Raw genomic sequence first — 18476 nt, forward strand, 5'->3', positions numbered from 1 at the left:
ATATTTAGTTGCAACACATTGCCAGTATTAACACGCACGCGTTTCCTGTGTGGATCTCGACTATGTTTCGCGCTCTTATTAAAACACGACTTTTACAAGGCATTCATGTATAGTGAGTGGTGCAGATGCGTACCATGGGCCTTAAACAGTAGTATCACATGCCTCTAGACAATTTGTGTTATTCAGTTCGATAAATGGTAATATACTTGTACTGAAATTAAATTGTTACCGGATAAAATGTGTACGGCGATAACGTAAAATTACCCGTAAGTATTGTTTTCACTACGTAACTAATAACTAATATGACACCGGGGGGCAGTTCTCCGCCCCTACAGATTTGATGGGGGGGCAGATATCCGCCTACTAAATTCTGACAGGGGGGCAGTTCTCCGCCCCACCGATTTGATGGGGGGGGGGGCACCTCTCCGCCACCTTTAAAATAAGGGGGCAGTTCTCCGGGGGGCAGTTCTCCGGAGGGGCACTTCTCCGGATCCCATGGCAGGCACAACAGCTGGCGAGTGAGGTTGAAGGCCGAGGACCGCTGCATATACGCAGGCTTCAACCCGAGGTCCATCACCCGAGCCCAAACAGCCTTGGTCTAGTGGAACACAGAGTCTTTCACTATGGCACCGGGAAGCACTCACGCACAGCCAACCAAGCAGCTGAAAGATCATTCATAATCGTATTTATGTATAAACTAATTATCTAATTGACAATGTAAATTGCAATAGGATTGTAAGAGTTACTTGCAATAGACTATTTAATTTTGTAATACCTTGCTCAAAATCAAGCATAAACTCCTCAACTTGAGCAGTGCCTAAGACGTCAATCAACTTCCGGAACACAGCGGTGTAGTCGTCGCATCGTCGTCTTGATATTAGGGCAAACATGAGTGGTACCTGCTTGCAATTCTCATCTTTCTCCATGAAGGCGTGAATGGACATAAGTTGACCGCCGTTGTAAAGTGCGTCGACAATCTAAAAGAAAATACACAAACTGAGCAATTATATATGTATGTGCTTGTTCTTCTATGATACTGAAGTAATAAACCTTTCTTTTGGGTAAAATTTATAGTTTATGATTATATGCAGTTACTGCTAATTACCTTTTTACCTTAAATGTTCCGTCGATAAACCACCGTTTAGTATTTCGCAACAAACGGAGTTGGTCTTGGGTGGCGAACAGGATGTGTCTGGCCTCTTGCACCTGAATGTCCCCAACGATGAACTCTCTGCATTGTAGATAGTCATAGTTGATCTATAATTAGAAGATAAATAACATAAATAACATGCAAATCACTCTTTTGCTGCCTTTTTCAAATACTTCATACGTTGTACGTCAATGGTCGACGAATCCAGTGATTCGTCCAACACAGAGCTGTAATACAAAGTCATGATACCAGACTAATGGTAATAAAATCTGATTTCCCTTACATCCCTCCTTTGCCTATATAGCAAACAAACAAAAACTCTGTTTTTTGGTACTAGCCACAGGGACTCGCATACCGGCTGTCCATTTATTATTATACTTAACATAATAACCATCATCAAAACGTCAAACATACATCACATAATACAATCTTTCTAACAGTCATCATACAGTGACATTCTATGTAAATTTAGTTCAATACATATATCAATTATTCAATTTCATATATAATTTCCATAATATGAAATATTAACACATTATTTTAAAAAATAACATGTATACCGTGCGAGTTCCCAAAGCTGAATGACGAAAACTGACCACGTTTTCACCATGCACGAAAACCTCGTGCTTCTAGAGCGCCTCTAGCGGCAAATTCATACTGAAGGGAAAGTAATTTTCGACTCATTCAATAAATTTCAAACATCGAAAATTATATTTCCCTTACATCCCTCCTTTGCCTATATAGCAAACAAACAAAAACTCTGTTTTTTTGGTACAAGCCGCAGGGACTCGCATACCGGCTGAATTAAAAGAACGGGCTACTAAACGTAACATATTTGTCAACAAATAAATATTATAACAATTGTTCTTAATATTTACATAATTATAACAATTACAAACCTAAACACTTAGACACCCTTAGCCTGTCATCTATCGAATCCTTAACATAACCATCCTTCGCGGACTCACTGGACCATCGTCCGTGACGCTTAAACAAACGGTCAGGAATACCCATGTTAGCTGCCGCTGTGGCTCCACCCGATCTCAATGAATGTAAACCATAACATTTTATATCACTTACAAAAGGTTTGATAGCATCAATTAAAAGTTTTCTTAAATTGCTGTATGATAAATGTTTATCACATTGCCTTAGTTTAAAACCTTCTTTTGTTTATGACAGTTGAGAGAAGACAAAACATTCTGAATCACTTGGTATCTTAGCCCACACAAAATATCTTTCAAGATTAACTACTGGGCATAAAACAGTACCAGTTCTAGCTAAAGGCACCCATGCTCCATCCCGATACTTGTCGGTCTTGGATGACTGAATACAAATACTCATATACATTGGGTAAATAATAATATCACATCTCTTTAAATTCAACAACTCACTTCTTCTTAAAAATGCAGCATAGGAAAGTAACAGTGCACAAATTATCCTTTGATTAAACACATTATTTTCTTTATACAAACAGTGAAAAACTTGTTCAAGTACAGATACAGAAATTGGTTCTTTTCTATTCGAATGTTTGCTTAGTCTCCTCTTAGCAGCCTCTAACACATTTTTAACTAAATTAGAATCGATTGGTGATTGTAAGTCCAACAAGTCATGATACCACTTTATACTATAAAAAGCATTCACAATAGGACTTGGTGACTGAGCAGTTTGAATTAAAGATGTCATATATAAAGCCACATGAAACGCCTTGGCGGGAAAAGTATCCTCACTGGTTAAGTTATTACTCAAAGCCCAATCACACCACCTTTTAAACCCCCTTCTGTATGCCTCTGATGTGTTCATAGCTCTTGATTCTTTGAGTAACTCCGGCAGCAAGGACACTCCCCCCCCCCCCCACCAAGACGTCAGGCAGCGCGTTTATGTCATCTGCATGTCTCTGAAAAAACAGATGTAAACACACAAATGAATGTTAATAAAAATTTCAAAACAAACTAATACATCCCAATGTATATTAATAACCCGACAGCCGATACCGGCTTAAACGCACATTCCCACACCTGGTGTGTAACAAGCCACTGTGGCTTCTATTAAGACAAGCGCCTTAACCGCTGAACCATCAGCGCATACTCATTCACGAGTAAAATTAACAACATATTTAAACACACAAATTCGTGTTTATAAAAACTTTAACTTTAACACACTCATTAAAACAACAACAACAGACAAATGCATTAATTTATAATACAACCACGACAACCGATACCGGCACGTCGCACCGTGCTTAAACGCACGTTCCTACACCTGGTGTGTAACAAGCCACTGTGGCTTCAATTAAGACAAGCGCCTTAACCGCTGAACACATCAGCGCATGCTCATTCACGAGTAAAATTAACAACATATGTAAACCGACAACTTCGTGTTAATAAAAAATTCAACATAAACACACACATTTAAAAAACAGACAAATACATTCCAATTTCTATTACAACCACTACAGCCGATACTGACACCTCGTATCGTGCTTACACGCACGTTCCCACACCTTGTGTGTTACAGGTCACTGTAAAATGGCAAGCGCCATAACCGCAGTACACCTCAGCGCATACTCATTAACCATGCACGAAAACCTCGTGCTCCCGAAAACCTAGTGCTCCCTCTTTTGAATTTAGGGCAAAAACAGAATTAGTTATATAGGGAAACACCTTATTCATGATATGGTAAATTACACATGACGAGTAGAGCCTTTGAAACTCAACGAAAAAAGCAATCATTCTTAACCGCAAGTTTTCTGTACCAAATATTCCAACACCATTTCTGCATGGTGTATATGAATCTTTATTTGTAGGCAAAAACATAAAATCTTTAACAAATGCACTAAAGTCGCCAGAATTATCACATATAAGCGGCCAAAAACTAGCCGATTTCCATTCTGGCGCAACCAAAACGCCTTTCGCTTTACAATACGCCATTTTACTCAAAACTCTGGGAATTAGAGTAACAGGAGGAACGTACAGCCCAAAAAACATACTCCAGTCAAATGTAAATGCATCGATACCTGCAGATTTAGGGCACCAAAATCTACTAAAGAATGTTAAAACTTTAGCATTATGTTAAACATCTACATCTAAATGGCCCCATTTACTTTGCAACATTTCAAATACATTTAAACCAATTCCCCAGTCATCCGTCTCTACAATCTTAGATAAATAATCTGCCAAACCGTTTTCTTCTCTCGGAATCCATTCAACTTCTAAATGAATTGAATTTTTCGCTGTTAATTTGAATATTTTGATAGCTAAATGTTGTAGATCCTTTTTCATAGAACCTTTTTTAATAACACTACAAACTCCCTGATTGTCTGTAAACCATTTAACGCGGTGACTTGCAAGCACATCAATTAATGACTTTAAAACTCTATAAACTCCACAAAGTTCCCGCCAAGTAGAAGACATTTTAGTCTCCTCTGACGACCATGACCCATGCGCCACACCATTCACCGTCCCTACCTCATATCCGGCATAAGACACAGCAGATGCATCACTGTATACTACTTTTGAGCACGCGCCAGTAGCAACAAGCGATCTTTTGTTAAGCAAATTGAGCGTTTCTCTCCAAAATGCCAATTGCTCTTCACTATCAATTGACAACTTAACGTACGCATTCCACGTGCACTCTTTCGCAACATCGATACTCAAATATCTAGTCATTATTTGAGCTACAGGGCCAATTACAATACTCATAGAAATAATTTGACCAATAAAACTAGCTACCTTTCTTACTGGCAAATATACAGAGCCCAATAAACTCTTGATGGTATTCATAGCCTTGCTAATTCTTCTTTCAGGAATTCTTATTGAAAACTCTCTCATATTAATATTAACACCCAGCCACTCCATTTCCTGTACTGGTTCCCAGATACATTTATCTACATTAGGGATAAACCCAGAGAGAAGCAAATCTTGCTTTATATCAGACGCAAGCTTTTTCGTCTGCTCATAATTATCATGTGTACCAAAACCATCATCCAAGAACATAATAACTCGTTTACCTTCGCCCCTCCACTGTGCTATAAGTGGCCTTGTAAGCTTAGTGAAAAAATAAGGTGCTACACCCAACCCGAATGCAAGAACCTTGAACCTAAAGTAACTAACTACACCATGATCATCTTCAAACGAAAACCCAAGGTAAGTTGTATGTTCAGGATATATATCCACAAAATGGTAAGCAGAATGTATATCAAACTTTATCATAAATCCCCCTTCTTTAACAAACATCAAACCTAATCTCAAATCCTCATATTTAACCGATTGTTTTCATACGTGTTTATTTACCCATCTCAGATCCAAAATGAGACGCTTTTTACCATTACTTTGAATGGATACAGAAATTGGATTAACAACACGAGGAGGGGCATCTGTTTTTCTACCAAATCCCGATCTAACAAATCTGTAATTGCTTTCCTTACAAACTCCCTATTATCACGTGCTGATTTATTGTTTTTAAGCAATACGCTTTCGGGTAAAGAATAAAATGGAATCTTATAACCGTGTTCTATAGAATCAATAATAAATTGATTGGCGCCAATGTTTTTCCAAAATTGGATATGTTCTTTCAATCTATTTTTAACAATAATGTCTTTCTGACCTTGCTCGTAAATAAAATAATCATTAGTAAATCTGTCATTTTGTTCATGAATGTAATGCTCATCTTTAAATACAGCACTTTCGGTCACGGGTGGGCTCGCCTCAGTGGCATCAGTACTTCCTGGCCTGAGCGCTCGCTTGCTGCCCTCTGGTGGTGGGGCACGTCCGCCGGATGTGACCGACCTGTCCACACGCGAAGCATGGCCCGAGCTGGGGACCCCATCCAGAGTAGCCACGAAAAGAACCAATCGACGGTGGTGTGGGCCTCTGTGGTAACGGGTACGGCGCCGGACGTGTTCCTGCCTGTCCCTCAAGCAACTGACGGAGTGCGTCCGAGTGTCCATACAGGACGGCTGGCTTTTTCTTTAACTTCGCCTGCTTAACCTTCTTTTTCTTTAGAGCTTTAGAATCCGCCCTATTGATTCTCGACTTGTCATCAGAGTCACTCGCGAGGGGGTTCTGTTCATACTGTTTGACAGTTTCCCACCCGCCTTCTGACGTTTCCGCTATCCTTATGTGTTTATTTCTCGTGTGAATTTTCTTGGCAACCTCCGATAAAACTTCCTTTGCGTAGTCGCTTTTCTGGTTTTCAATTGCCCACATGCATTGCTTGATTCCTTCATGGACATCACAATTGAAATCATATTGCTGTTTGTTTCCTTCATATTTCCATTTAATGTCATTATGGTCTTGTTTAGACGACACTAGTAAACTAACTTGCTGTTTCAAAGAAGTTATATCAACTTGCTGTTTCTTTAATTCAAACAGAATTTCCTTTAAATTGTTATTTATGTCTTCCGAACACGTGGCTCGCTCCATGTCGTCCATTGTGTAAACCCCAGCCGAAAAAATAACATGTATACCGTGCGAGTTCCCAAAGCTGAATGACGAAAACTGACCACGTTTTAACCATGCACGAAAACCTCGTGCTTCTAGAGCGCCTCTAGCAGCAAATTCATACTGAAGGGAAAGTAATTTTCGACTCATTCAATAAATTTCAAACATCGAAAATTATATTTTACTAATATTATTGGTACAATGCGAATATCATCGGTACGTTTTCAATGTCATTTCATCAAATAGTATTATGCTATTAAAAATTCTACCGAACTTACTTTTCTCGAGTTTCTGTGTTGACTTCTATTTCTCTATTGGTGATATTAAACGACAAATTTGTTGCGTCATTGTCGTCTATGCTGTCGTCCCCGTTTCTGGTTGTGTCGTCCCTTTCGATATTTCCTTCATCGTCCATATTTCTGGTAGTTTCGTTGATGTTTCCCTCGAACTGCATATTTTCCTCTGCCCGCGTTGAGTCGTCCCTTTCTATATGTCCTTCATCGTCCATGCTTCCGGTAGTTTCGTTGACGTGTCCCTCGTCCTGCATATTTTCCTCTGCCCGCGTTGTGTCGTCCCTTTCGATATCTCGCATATTTCCTTCTGCCCGCGTACCGTCCAAGTCCTCGTCGGTTACGTTGTGACCGATGTCGCTTACGTTAAATCCCAAATCCCAATTTGGAGCAAAGTCGTCGGCATCAATATCGGTGGCCTCTGTTCTATGTGTCTGTTCTTTTAAACAAGGACTGCATACAAACTCAAGCTCGCATCCTGACTTCACAGCGGCTTTGTATTGCTCTGAAGAAATACCTGTGCAATGACGGATTTATTGTTTATCAGATTATCCATACAATATATCGCTGGATTATATAATAACGTGTTTAAAATAAGTACATGTATATCGTTTTAAAAGTAAATTAAGTATATAGAAAAACAAGTTGATTTTTCATTTCATTATTGATGATACGCTATTTCTTAGCAATAAGGAATACAGAAATTATCATATTATCAATACAATATACAGCTGGATTATATAATAACTTTTTTAACATAAGTAAACGTATATCGTTTTATAAGTTAATCAAGAACATAGAAAAACAAGTTGATTTGTCATTTCATTATTAATAATACGCTATTTCCTAATAATAAGGAACACGGAAATGTGAAAGAAACGGTTGTTATAAGTTTCGTACACACAGTTCTATTTCATTTGCGTTTTTGTATGCTTGAAAAGTTTTATACCAAAATGATTTATAATGCATCGGTTGAGACATCTGCCAAATTTCATATAAGTCAATAATCTATTCGTTAATATTTTGCGCAAACGTTTTGTTGACAAAGAAATTTGTATTTGAAAATTAACATCTTTAAATCATATATGTGTATATTATAATACAGTTGCTCTGGGAAAACGGGATGTACTGCATATCCGTAAAGTTATTATTTAACGTTGAACGAGTTTGCGAATTTGACTTTCATATTTTGTTCCTTTTCAAATTCTATTTAATTTTCAGGAATTATCAGATTTGTATTGAATAATTCGTTATCCACATTTCAACACAAGCCGTTCAAAAAATAAGGGAGATATATCGATATGATTAAGTGATGCGTAAGGAAAGTCCCCAAGTGTAGATATAGCAATTAACACTCCATTACGATCCTTATCTATTTAACATCGGATTAGCGGCAATGTTCTAAAAGATACGATGCCCGCATTAAGTGGCATGTTTATGACACTTGCTCAGACTGTTAATCAAATACCCATTTCGGGAGCACTTTAATTGATTGTTGTTCAAGCACCACTTGTGCGTTAGATGTCAAGTAAATCAAAGGAATTAAACGCAGTTAATGTTTAATAATGTCCAACGACTTAAATTATATTATATTTTTTTATTTAATTAAATTATATTTTTTATTTAATATGAAATTGTACTACATAAATAAGATGTAGTTTTTTTCATGGGTAAATAAATAAAACACAACATTGTTGCATTTCACTGATATTGTTCTAAACCTTCTCACTTCATTAACGTTTTACAATTACCCTTTTTAAACATAACAGATCACTTCGAGTATACATAATACACAATAATTAAGGATATACATCAAATCAAAATTACAAACTTAATGAGTCGTAATTATTATACATTACAATATAGCAACACTATTTTTTTTACTCAGGATTGCCAAATGTTTTAAAGTAACGGTCAATTGCCTATAATAAATATGTTTATACCGGCTTTATGACGCGCTTTGTAATATACTTGTATCGAATTTATTGGATTGTAATTATCAAGTCAATAAAAGAAAATCATCATCAATTTTGCATTAGTAACTAACTATTATTCATCTGACTCACCTGTTTTGCACGTTCGATGCTGCCAACGCGAACATGAATCACATTGGACCGCGTGTTGCCGAGGACGCACTTCAGTACTGCATCTTATGCATGGAAAATCCGTGTTGCACACAACTCCCTTTCACAACTATTAAACTATCACACTATTATGTTACACTTTATAAAACAATGTTGAATGTCATAAATTTAAATCGCCGTTAAAAGTCATGTTCTTATTGATCTTACACTAGGTATATGCACTGGTCTAACTCTCCATTAATTTTGTTTGACTGCATGCATTTTACATTAATATATATACTTATTGGGGCTCATTGTTTTTATCACCTACCCTTTGTCGGATGATGCGTGATATACTTACATTATTGATTCGGGATACTTTCTTTGATGATTATATAATTATCACCAATTAAACTGTTCGTGTAAACAATTAATATATTTATACGTAAGCATTAAAGCGTACACAATACTATATATATTACACGTAATTTTCAATTGTGTTACCTTTAATTACAATATTTTCAAACCACATCGAACAACAAAGGATAAACATCAATTGTAGTGCATTTTAATATCACATTTTATTCAAATCCCAGCAATGAACAAACTACACAATAATGATATGTGACAAAACATTGTACATTTAAACAAACTACACAATAATGATATGTGACAAAACATGGTACATTTAAACATTCAGCTAATTGGGGGCGAAACGACCAGGGGCGAAACGTCTTGGGGGCGAAACATCCGAGGACTGCAATCAACCAGTTGAGCTGTGGTTGGGTTCGTGACGTACAGAGCATGACTGTAAATGACAATGTTTTGGTGACTGCAAATGTGAGTAAAGTCTATGCAATTGTCGTGTTAATATATCTAGATCTAGCCTCAAATATAAATTATATTAAATATGATTTTTTTAATTTAAATAAATAGTTTTAACCTGGACAATCACATATGTAGTCATAACATAAAATAAATTAAATGGGAAAAGATTCTGGCTTGAGGGGGTCCAGGAAATCATACCAGTGCCTTGATGGTATAATGTCCGCTTCATATGCAGGATCGAGGTTGTGGGATCGGTCCCTGGCCAAGGCATACCAATATTATAATGAAATTCAAAAGCGACTCAGTTTCGAAAATTCATAACGACCCAGTTATGATATTCATAACTACCCAGTTTTTGAAATTCGAACAACCGTTTTGGACTTTCTGAACAACCCGTTTTGAAATTCATAACGGCCAATTTTCGAAATTCATAACTATCTAGTTTTGAAATTAATAACGGCCCAATTTTTGAAATTCATCACGACCCAGTTTTTGCAATTTACAGAAAGCCGTTTTTAAAATTCTTAGCAACCTTTTTTGAAATCAATAACGGCTCAGTTTTTTAAATTTATAACGACACAGATTTTGAAATTCATATCGAACCAGTTTTTGAAATTCATAACGACCCAGTTTTTTAAATTCATACCGACTCAGTTTTTATAATTCATAGTGATCCAGTTTTTAAAATTAACAGCGACCCAGTTTTGAAATTCATAACCATCCAGTTCTTGGAATTCATGACAACCTTTTTTTTAAAATTCATAACGACTAAGATTCTATTTTGAAGATTGTGAAGATCAACGTGGACAGCAAGACCTACGAGGAGTGGAGCGAGGCAGGATGTTATGTGTCCGAGCCTGTGTTCATAGTCGACCCTAGGGGCACGGCAGAGGACCATGGTATGTTATATGTCTGAGCCGGTGTTCATCGCCGACCTCAGGGGCACGGCAGAGGACCATGGTATGTTATGTGTCCGAGCCTGTGTTCATAGCCGACCCTAGGGGCACGGCAGAGGACCATGGTTTGTTATATATTGCAGCCGGTGTTCATAGCCGACCCCAGGAGCACGGCAGAGGATCATGGTATGTTATGTGTCCGAGCCGGTGTTCATCGCCGACCTGAGGGTAACGGCGAGGACCATGGTATGTTCTGTGTCCCAGCCGGTGTTCATAGCCGACCCCAGGGGCAAGGCAGAGGACCATGGTATGTTATGTGTCCGAGCCGGTGTTCATCGCCGACCTCAGGGGCACGTCAGAGGACCATGGAATGTTATGTGTCCCAGCCGGTGTTCATAACCGACCCCATGGGCACGGCAGAGGACCATGGTATGTTATGTGTCCGAGCCGGTGTTCATCGCCGACCCCAGGGGCACGGCAGAGGACCATGGTATGTTATTTATCCGACGCCACAGAGGCTTATAAGGGACGACATTTTACGCTTCAACTGAATGTTTTCGTTTAAAAGAAGTCTCATCGAAACGAATCTCCAGCTAAGGCGGAACGTGTCTTCCCTGAAAAGCTAATGCGGACTGCACAGGCGATACTGGGATGACACCCTACGCACATGCATTGAGTCCCGTTTTCCAAAAATCAAACCAAATTAACTATAATACATTAACCACATGTATTACGATACAAGTCCGTGTTTCTCTCTAGCATTTGAAAAGGATTTATTGTTGAAACAGAACTGATATTTTCGACTTTTAATACTAACTGCACATCAAGAAAACCTGAAACCTTATAATCTACATAACATTTATGTAATATAAAAATGCAATCTACATGTTCAACATATTTGTTTTTTATTTTCACTCTAGTTTCTATTTCTTGGCTGAATACGTAAAACGGAACGAGTTCTTTCTTCCCAATTGGACTAAGGAACTGGCAATTTCGTATTAAAAACGTAAATTGTAATGAACCAGAGAGTACAACATATAAATGAAAATCATTTTTTTTAAGTTTGATATTATCAATATTAATTGCAGTAAATTTGAATTGCATTTAGTCTTACCTAATAATAACCCAGTTCTTTATTCTGTTTGAATAAGAAATTAGAACTGGTTCCTTATTCTTAATTATAACCGAATAAGGATCTGGCCTTTTCTTACTTCAAAAATAGATTGAAATGAACCAGAGAGTACTACATATAAATTCAAATCAACATATACCTGGTTCGGATACCAAACATATTTATTGCAATATATTACGAGTATGTATTTAAAAATAATAGCCAAGCAGTTTTTTTTTCGCGGTTAAATAAGGAATATGAACCCGTTGCGCTTATTCGTAGGGTTGGTCACCATCGCAACCAGTTATCTTTGGTAGGTCATTATGGCCCCAAATAGTATGACAAGTTTGAGGGTCGCCGAATTAACCGTTGGCTTGCACGTACGAGAAAACGCGTTATCGTAATTGATATGTGTTTTTGAAATTGAACAGCTTCTGTGCGTGCAAATTGGCATGAAAATGTTGGCTCAACTTGAAACACAATTTAAATAGTTTGTAATGAACTAAGGACGATTATTCTTTTGATAAGAAGCAATGCATCTGTAAAAGTATAAATGTTTAGAATTTAGAAGAAAGAATATAAAAGGTATTTAAATAACCTAAACAAATAATTGAATATACCCCTGGTATATAGCAGTGGTTTTTTTTAATAAAATTTCAGTTCGGCTTCATTCCCTATGTAAAACAATATACTTTCTCAAATGAAAGCTACATATATAGCTTGCAAGTTTAAAAAAAAGCCACATTTAATTTATTTCCTTATCCTGGTTTATTAGATGAACGTGAGTAAATTTAATTTTTAAAAACTATGTATTCTTAATGTAAAGTATTTGCAATGAAAATGTGTGTTCCCAATCTAAATAGGCCCCGATCACATTCCCAAAATGGTGAAGGACAACACTGTATAAGTTACCAATAATGCTAATGTCGTCAATTACTTGCTTTCAGAAATATTTATTTAATAAGAGATTGCACAAGTTACACATTTGCATCGATGCAAAACTATGTAATTAGAACGTTAACACATTTCGCTCAAATAATATCGAAGTTAAAAGTGCTGGTAAAGCTAGACTTAATCACATTAGCATACACCAGTTTAAGATAAGGACGCTTTCAAACATATTCTTCAATTTCCTATCATCAGCTTGAAGCATTTTGTTTTCTTTTGTAGGTATGTATTTGTACTGATTTGCAAAAGAAATTCGTCTGATATAAATGACTGTCGGATTATGAAGAGACTTTCCTCCAAGTAGTGTCCCTGGGTTGGCATTGCTTTAATTTACATGTATATTTGAGTACTTATATATATCTGGGAAAACGGGGCGTAATGCATGTGCGTTAATTGTCGTCCAAGATCTAAAACGACAGAATCCGCCTAAGCATGATTTATCGTAAAATCATCTGGGAAGGCCTTTTACGCACATGAATACAGACCGTTTTCCAGAACGCCTCTTTTATTTTACACGCGTGCATTCCAGGTGTTCTATTGGTCGCAGTCAACATGGGTGATTCTAGGAGTTGCTTCTTGTTAGTGCTGGACGCCACAAACATGACGTCACTGGCCAAGGTCGAGTTTGAAGGATTAGACAATTTCCCAAGAGATTTCCATGGACTTTTTAAATCTGAAATTGGCAAAACCAAATAAATTATATGATGAAGTACTGCGTGTGTAAATTACTTTATGTTTTTTTTATATAAATAAAATCGATTAGGGTTATAATGTATACAAGGAATGGCATGTGTTTGTCCAATACTAATTTATACTATAGTTAGCGAAATTCGTCGGCGTTTGTGGTTTCCATTTGATTTTGTCATTTGTCTAATTGTATGGATATTTGATATGTTCACCAATGTTAATGAGGTATTGGTTATCATGAGACCTTTTAAAAAAAAATAACAACAACACGTATCATTAGTTTAGCTAGCGTAATTCAGCTTTGGTAAGCTTTTGTTGTTAAGTATTGATTGTATGTAACAATAAACACTAATACCGTGCACGTGACGACCTTTGTTAGGGTCAGTGTGTACTTTAATTCACCCGACGAGTTGAAGAAAGGTTTACACGAGTTCAAAATAACCATAAGATATTATAATGTTTATTCTAAAACATTTTTGTTTGAGTATTCGTGTTCTGATACAATTAGAGTAGTAATCTTTAAAAGTTAAAATTCATAATAAAAGCATGTTATATATACTGAATCTAACCTTGCATAGTATTATTAAAAGCGTTTGTGATCTTTGAGTCACAAGTAAACTGTCTATAGGCTCTTTATCAACTCACTAAAGTTTTGTAATAAACATGTTTAAGTTTAAGTTTTGTTTGCTTCCATGAGTTGAAATTCTGCACACGACATAAAAGAAACATTTGTTTATCGCCATCCGTCTTTTTTCTATTTCAAACAACTTAATGTAAGCTAGCAATACTTTCTAACAAAGAAATGACTTATTAATTCATGATGTTGCTCTTTACTTTCAAATCGAGTTCTTTTGAAAAAAAAACAATTCACTGACACTGTTCTCAATCCGTTAAGTAATCAACAAAACCTCGCGATATTCGAGTACATTTCACTTTTTAAAGCGAAAATGAAGTCTAACCAATTCCATTCGAGTAAATATATTCCAACACTGCTTTTCACATAGCATTTAAGTTATCCATCGTAAACACTCACAATCGTTATAATAAAAACGACTGCTGTTAAACATTCGCGTCCTTGACGTGATTGAATCCGGCAATTTGTATTGTATTCAGTTATAAATGTTGTATAGCCTTTATGGTTGATAACTTACAGCTTTGTTATATAACGGACATGGACTAAAAAAGTGAACATTCAAATCATGTATACATTTAAATTCTAGAACAAATTAACGAAGGGTGAAGCTAACAAAACAGGTCCTATGTACTTGTCCTTGCAGTGTAAAAGGTATTAGTTGTGTAAAGCAAAGGTTTATACAACAGCTCGTAATTTCTTCTATGACATCGTTTACCGGTAGAATAAACTCATTTCCGCCACTTTTTTACAGCGCTTTCTTTTTTGTATAATGTTTTACTTAACGTTTATTTTAATATGCGTTTATGTTTACGGAATAATCAATACGTCCGCAGAAAATATATTCATAAAATATACAAGTCCGTTACATGTTGTTCACCCGCATATGGGTTGGGTAGGCCGTCAATGACATAAATTTTGAGGTTAAATTGGCTGGGCGCGGTCATCCGCCGACCGTGTGTGTTTAGGCAAAATGAGCACAAAAGGTTTATTTTGAGCTACTGTTGTGGTTGGAACTGCGGCGAGCGTTGTCGTCCGTCGTGTGTCGTAAGTTTTCAACAATCGTTCGAACCCCATTATCTCCTCAACCGATATGCAGTTTCTCATGAAATGTCATAAGAATAAACCTCGGGTTACCCTCTTTAAAGTTAGTTCCGGTATGTCGTATATGGAGATTAAATAAGTTTTAAAGAGGAAACTTAAAAAATGTTCTCAGTTGAAATTGATAGATTCAGTAGTTAAAAATCTGGTGAGTTGTCCTCTTCTAAGTTTCTCCAAATCGTCTACCGGGGGTCAAAACTGTATACGCATCAGGGATCACTTGATGTCAAAATTAGCCCCGCGGTTACATGTACATGTTTTCTTAATATGTATATACTGAAAATATATGGCACCGCTAGACCCAGATATTTGAATATTGCATTTAATATTGCATGTTGGAACTAGATGAAGTTTTTTTTTAAATCAAGCCTCTATGTCAAAACATGCCACGCCCAAAAATCACAAGCTTTACCAAGACTTTTAAATATAGATCAAAACTACAAACATCTTCTTTGGAACCGCAAGGGTCAGCTTTTTAATATTTGGGGTGTATCAATGTATAAAAGTACTTTTTATTGAATTGTTTTCCTGTCTTTTACTGGCGCTATTTAGTTCCAATGTTTACATTTATCAATTTAAAGCATTTAATGACAAACTTCAACACATTCCCAAATCTGTGAAACGGTCCCTATAATAATGGCCCTATGGTGAATATAAGCCCCGCCGTGGTCGGAAATTGATTTTCATTATATGTATGTAATGAAGTTTAACGACTTCGACATCAAGTTTGTGCAAGTCCTACCTCTCGGGTTACAAATGCTGAGCACTTGGGTAAACTTGTTTTCATAATATGTGTATTTATAGATGTACGAAATACCGTCAAAAGCTCTGAAATCGTAATGCCCCAAGGTTTTGTATGTTGAATGTGGTATCGTATACTGGTCCTCTTCTAAGTGTCTATAAGTCACACCCCTGGATTGAAAGCAGGCCACGACGCAGGGGTCAAATAACTGTTTTTAAACTTAATAGTAAATAACTTAAATAATAATTTTTTATCTGAAACCGTAAAGGGTCAGGGATTATATATGTGTTATGTAACATCGTGTAGAGATCCTCTACCAAGTTTGTTTGTTTCAAATATTGTGCAGCATTGCGGGAAACTTGTTTGCCATATATGTTTGTTATGAAAACATTAAGAATATCTTAAAGAGTAATACCAAACGGCTTGGTATTTAAATTTTATTCAATATCATATAGTTGTTCTTTGCCGACTGAGTTCGGATAATGCTCATGAAGTAAGGTCCTTTCTGAATCCAAAAGGTCTAGTGTTTAGTGTTGTCATGTTTTTAGCTCACCTGAGCACAACGTGCTCATGGTGAGCTTTTGTACGTTGTCCGTCGTGCGTTGTCCGTTGTGCGACGTCAACATTTGCCTTGTTCACTCTCTAGAGGCCACATTTATTGTACAATCTTCATGAAACTTGGTCAGAAGATTGGTTTTAATGATATCTTGGATGAGTTCGAAAATGGTTACGTTTGCTTGAAAAACATGGCTGCCAAAATGGCGGGGCATTTTTCCTAATAGGGCTATATATGGCTATAGCAAAATCGAGTTAACACTCTAGAGGCCACATTTATTGTCCGATCCTCATGAAACGTGGTCAGAAGATTCATCCCAATGATATCTTGGACGAGTTTAAAAAATGTTGTCGGTTGGTTGAAAAACATGGCCGCCAGGGGGCGGGGCATTTTTCCTTATATGGCTATTGTAAAACCTTGTTAACACTCTAGAGGCCACATTTATTTTCCGATCTTCATGTAACTTGCTCAAAAGATTTGTCCCAATGATATCTTGGATGAGTTCAGAAATGGTAACCTTTGCTTGAAAAACATGGCTGCCAAGGGGCGGGTAGTTTTCTCATTTGATTGTTTACTTTGTTTTTATTCTTACAATAATAATTCTTTAAATTACAATTTTTAATAACTTTTAAATTTATTGATGATAGTTAATAACTTATAAATTCATTAATGATAGATCAGGTATATTTTCATTGTATGATAATTCTTAAGAAATGAAATAAATGCTTTAAACTCTCTGTAAGTGCAGATAGTTTACATCAGTGGTCAGTGATGATCTTTGATCAGTGCTTATCTTTACCTGGATGCTAAGAATAGCAGTTCTCTCATTTGATTGGATGTTCACCTATGTTACTATGCCTGTAGACTGTTAACAGCCCTGCATTATCATTTTATAGAGATAACTCTCTCCTACTTCTTGGACTGTACTTATACTATACAGAGTTACGTTTTCTTATCTGCTTAAAATGCAGGACTATTAAACCCTGCAAGAGAGATGGGCAGAATCCTGGAAAGATTGTAATCTGATATGGCAACCTGATGGGCCAGAGTGCTGCTGTAGTGATTTATTATATCTCTGGCCATCTAATGTTTATATAATTACTGAATGATAATGGGCCTTGATTTGCACAGTATTTAGAACAACATTGTGTAAACATAGGACATTCTTTAGTTATGATCTCTTTGAGGGAAAATAGACTTGATGATTTAAAATATTTTTTATGTTTGAGGATTTTAAGACAAACCGTGAACTATCTTTAATGGTCATTGGGTAATATGGTTTATTGATATGTCTTATAGCTGAAATTTCACCCATGATGTAAATATAAAATAAATCATATAATATATGACAATGAAGTAAAATCATAATATGGCAGAATCTACACCGCAAAAAGAATTTACACAGATAGAGTTAACTACGACTACAAATCACTTGCTTACTGTGTGGAGATTAAAAGATAGAGGCAAAAGACAGGCGGAAAGTGTTTGTTGGTGGTGAAAAAACTGAATTATGTTTTCTAATAGAAAGGACCTCCAAATTACGGAAAAAGATTAAATTCAGTTTTGTGCGAGATTTTTTACGTAGTTGTAAGAGTATTCAACATGTTCAATAAAAAATTCAACAAAAAGTGCAAGTGCAAATTTTGGTAAAGTGCCATTCGTTTGAGGTTATCAAATTTTCTGGGTATATAATTGTACCATGTTGTATTATCCATATAAGTGTATTTGAATTTCAAACAGTACAGTCTAATATCTTCCTAACTTAATTACATGGTATAGACATTTGGACATTATGGAACAGGGTATTGATTAGGATACAGCTCATTTTATATTAAACAGTATTATTGTGTCTCTGCCAAGTTATCCACTGTCTTAAATATTACTGTCATGAGTTAATATATCTAATAAATTATGATATCTGTTGCAAATAAATGATCGTAACCTTTTTAAATGGTGTCTCATTTTATTGTTAAAAAGATGTAAACAGGGAAAAGGTACTATCAAATATATTCATGGCTAGATTTGATGTTTGTAC

At 36.3% G+C, this 18476-nt stretch overlaps 1 protein-coding gene across 4 annotated transcripts in view; it reads right to left on the reverse strand.

Annotated features, from left to right (window-relative positions):
• Window positions 1-503: 503 nt before the first annotated feature.
• LOC127867588 (uncharacterized) overlaps window positions 504-18476 on the reverse strand; it is a 138202-nt gene continuing 120229 nt past the window's right edge. The window contains exons 2-6 of one of the 4 annotated variants that reach the window (XM_052408865.1): window positions 3410-6674; window positions 2050-3165; window positions 1114-1257; window positions 776-977; window positions 504-662 (exon numbers count right to left, since the gene is read on the reverse strand). The gene's annotated coding sequence lies outside the window, so the exon portion shown is untranslated. Of the gene's footprint in view, window positions 663-775; window positions 978-1113; window positions 1258-1496; window positions 3166-3409; window positions 6675-18476 lie in introns of those variants that run through there. The other 3 variants (XM_052408867.1, XM_052408866.1, XM_052408863.1) reach the window with 3 other exon arrangements.

This window comes from Dreissena polymorpha, chromosome 2 (genome assembly GCF_020536995.1).
Source record: "Dreissena polymorpha isolate Duluth1 chromosome 2, UMN_Dpol_1.0, whole genome shotgun sequence".
Lineage (NCBI taxonomy): Eukaryota > Metazoa > Mollusca > Bivalvia > Myida > Dreissenidae > Dreissena > Dreissena polymorpha.